Below are 4,312 nucleotides of genomic sequence, written 5' to 3'. Positions count from 1 at the left end.
TTGGGAGAGACAATTTATACCTTGCAACAAGAAAACAAAACCTTAGAAAGTACAATTGGACAAACACAAAAGGAGAATAAATCTCTCAGATCATCAATTGGACAATTACACAATGAGAACAATTCTCTCAGATCCTCAAATGAGCAAATGCAAAAAGAAATTAATACTCTCAAAACTTCAATTGGCCAAATGGAAAGCTCTTTCAAAAGTAGAATTGACCAATTGGAAAAGGAGTTGCAAAAGGTTAAAGAAGAAAACTCCTCCCCCCAAAAAAGAATGGAGTCTACAGAAACTAATGACTCCATGAGACAGCAAGAGTCAGTTAAACAAAATCAAAAAACAGAAAAAATAGAACCAAATGTAAAATACCTCATCAACAAAACCACTGACCTTGAGAATAGATCGAGGAGGGGCAACTTGAAAATTATAGGACTTCCTGAAAACATTGAAGAGAAAAAAATCCTGGACTTAATATTACAGGATCTAGTGATGGAAAACTGCCCTGATATCATGGAATCGGAGGGCAAAGTAGTTATTGAAAGAGTACATCGATCCTCACCAGAAAAAGATCCTAAAATGAAAACACCAAGGAATGTTGTGGCAAAACTCCAGAACTATCAGATAAAAGAGAAAATCCTGCAAGCAGCCAGAAAGAAACAATTTAAATATCAAGGAGCCACAGTAAGGATCACGCAGGACCTGGCTGCATCAACTTTAAGGGATCGAAGGGCCTGGAACAAGATATTTTGAAGAGCAAGGGAGCTTGGAATGCAGCCAAGAATCTACTTTCCTGCACAGCTGAGCCTTTTCTTCCAGGGAAAAAGATGGACATTTAATGAAATGGAAGAATTCCAAAAATTTCTGATGAAAAGACCAAAGCTAAACAGAAAATTTGTACATCAAACAGGAGGTTCAAGAGACACATGAACAGGTACAAAAAAGGTGGGGGCAGTAAAAGGAAAAAATGCAATCCAGTAAATTCAAACTGGCTATATCCCAGCATGGGGGGGGACTCTCATAAATCCTGAGAAATGTAACTCTAACAGAGAGAATATACCTAGTCAGAAATGATGGATATCCATGACCTATCCATGAGACTGCTATCTAATGGGATGTAACTGGCTTTAACCCCACTTGGGAGAAAGACTCTAATAACTCTCAGGAATTTTGACTCCATTCAATAGAATATACTGAACTAGAAGGGACAGACACTCAGAATTTTCTATGACTTAGATAGAATGATCTAAAAAAAATACACTACCTCCCAGAAAAGGGGGACAGGAAAGAGACAGGAGGAGGGAGGGGATTGAATGGGACAAATCTTATTACACTAAGAGGTACAAAAAACCTATGGTAATAGAGGGGAAGAAGGGAGCAGAGGAGAAACACCTGAATCTTCTTCTCATCAGACTTGGCTTAAAGTCAACCTACACATACTCAGTTAACTTATAAAACATCTAACCTTTCAAGTATTAAAAGGGGAAAAGGGGAGGGGGGATGGAGAAAGGGAAGGGGAGTGGGGGGCAAAAGGGGAAATAATAAAAGGAAGGGAAGGGGAAAGGGAAAAAGGGAAAGGGGAAAGAAAGGGGAGGGTGTGATATAGGAGGGCAAACACACTGAAGGGGGTGGTATTCAGAACCAAAATACCAGGGAATATGGATAAAAGGGGGGGAAAGGGGCAAAAATACAAACAGAGGGAAGATAGCACAGAGGGCAATAAAGAATTAGTAATCATAACCTTGAATGTGAATGGGATGAACTCTCCCTTAAAATGTAAGCAAATAGCAGAGTGGATTAAAAACCAGAATCCTACAATATGCTGCTTACAAGAAACTCATTTTTTTTAGATTTTTTTTTTTCAAGGCAATGGGGTTAAGTGGCTTGCCCAAGGCCACACGGCTAGGTAATTATTAAGTGTCTGAGGTCGGATTTGAACCCAGGTACTCCTGACTCCAAGGCTGGTGCTCTATTCACTGTGCCACCTAGCTGCCCCAAGAAATTCATTAGAAGAAGATAGATACATATAGAGGAAAGGTAAAATGTTGGAGCAAAATATATTTGGTTTTAGCTGAAGTGAAAAAAGCATGGCTAGCAGTCCTTATCTCAGAAAAAGCAGCAACAAAAATAGATAGCGTTAAAAGAGATAAGGAAGGAAAGTTTATCCTCCTAAAAGGTACCATAGACAATAAAGTCATTTCAATATTGAATATATATGCATTCAAGGAAAGGATAGAGGAACATTTGATAGAGTGTTTGCTGCCTGAAAACTCCAGAAAAAATGCCAGAAACCGAACAGAGATCTATATACAACATTTGTAGATCTGACCATGACTTTTGATACTGTCTTTGTTAGGATTTATGGAAAATTATATCAAAATTTGGTTGCCCAGAGAAGTTCATCAGTAATGTACATCAATTCCATGATGGCATGCATGCCCAGGTTCTGGATAGTGGATGATGCTCTTGAGATTTTCCTGCTCCCATACTTTTAGCATGATGTTTTTGGCCAAGTTAACATACTCCTTCAATAAGGATGAACATGGCCTCAAGGTCAGCTACTGCACTGATGGCAAATTCTTTAACTTGAAAAGACTACAAACCAAGACCAAAGTGGAAGTAGTATTAGTTCATGATCTTCTATTTTCAAATGATTGTGCCCTCAATGCAACCTCCGAAGCTGAGGTGCAATAAAGTATGAATTGATTCTCTGCTATTTGTGCTAATTTTAGTCTAAAAATTAACATACCAAGAAAACACATCAGCCAGCACCCTATGATCCATGTTGAACCATAAATTTCATCAAATTGAGAAGTTTTGAGTACAGTGGACAAATTCACTTCTCTTGACAGTATTCTTTCCAGGGAGATACACATTGACAATGAGGTTGACATTCTCATTGATAGGGCTAGCTCAGTATTTGGGAGTCTCTGAAAGAGAGTATGGGAGAGAAGAGGTATCAGACTGGCTACCAAACTGAAGGTCTACAAAGCCATTGTGTTGACTTCATTGCTACATGCCTGTGAAACCTGGACATATCTACCTGGACAAGTCAGGAAACTGAATTGCCTCCATTTAAATTGTCTTAGAAAGATTCTGAGGATCATCTGGCAAGAGAAGATACCAGACACTGGGGTCTGTTATCGAGCTAAACTATCTAGCAGTTCAACTTTATTACAGAGAGTGCAACTACAATGGATTAGATATGCTGTTAGAATGCCAGATGCACACTTTCAAAAAAAAAAACCAAGCAACTATTTTATGTAGAACTCACACGGGGCAAGGTCTCATTGAAGAACTGTAGAATTGATTGTATAGCTTGGGAGACACTGACACAGGACTGCCTAGCATGGTGTGCCTTCATCAGTGGGGGGCTGTACTCTATGAGGAAGGCAGAATTGAAATAGCTCAAAAGAAATGTGATATATTTAAGTTTAGAGTACCAACCCTGGGTGTTCTTTTGGACTATTTGTGCCCAACCTGTGGTAGAATGTTCTGAGCTCATATTGGTCTGTTGGATGCACTGTAATTTGTCTCAACCATGGTGATGTCATTTTGGTCTTCTTCAATAACAAAGGACAAGAACCAACTAAGTAACAGTATTTGATAAATCTAAAGATTGTAGCTACTAGGGCAAGAATTCACTGTTTGCCAGAAATTGCAAGGAACATTAAAAGACTGTCTGGCAGAAACTATTCATAGGCCAATGTCTCACTCTGTATACCAAGGTAAATTCAAAATTACATTTATATATAGGTCAAAAAAGTCAAATCTGCAAGAAAAACTACCGAGGCAGATCTCCAGGTCAGTAATCATTTATTAGAAATACCTGGTCTCCTTCAATCAATAGGATTTCAGATCTTCCTTATGATCTGAGATGTACACTTCTTTCAGGGTTGTAGCTTTGTAGTGCTTGATATCCAAACAATACAAGTGGAAGAGGAAAAAATAAAGTCTATTGTATTTGAACTTGCCCTTGACCCTACAGTAGAATCTATACAAAATACAGAATCTATTGACAAATAGACTAATGAGCAGACCTTGAGAAACTTAACATGACCTTTCAGGAGGTTGTACAAAATCAATGAACAGGCTCATGAGATGGACTGACAGACAGATGTACAAACAAGTATATTGAGTTGGGATGGTAGAAAGACAGGCTAGAATCTGGTAACAAGGATCTTTCATTGATCAAATGCTCATAACCATCTCCCCATGTTGGTCAATAAGGAGATAATAAAAAGTGGAAGGCAATGAAATGGCTGGATGAACTTTCCATGTCATTGAGTCACTTCTGTCTCTGAACTGGTTAATA

Source organism: Macrotis lagotis, chromosome 7 (assembly GCF_037893015.1).
Source record: "Macrotis lagotis isolate mMagLag1 chromosome 7, bilby.v1.9.chrom.fasta, whole genome shotgun sequence".
Lineage (NCBI taxonomy): Eukaryota > Metazoa > Chordata > Mammalia > Peramelemorphia > Peramelidae > Macrotis > Macrotis lagotis.
The sequence above is the reverse complement of the archived record's forward strand: the minus strand, read 5'-3'. Positions refer to the sequence as shown.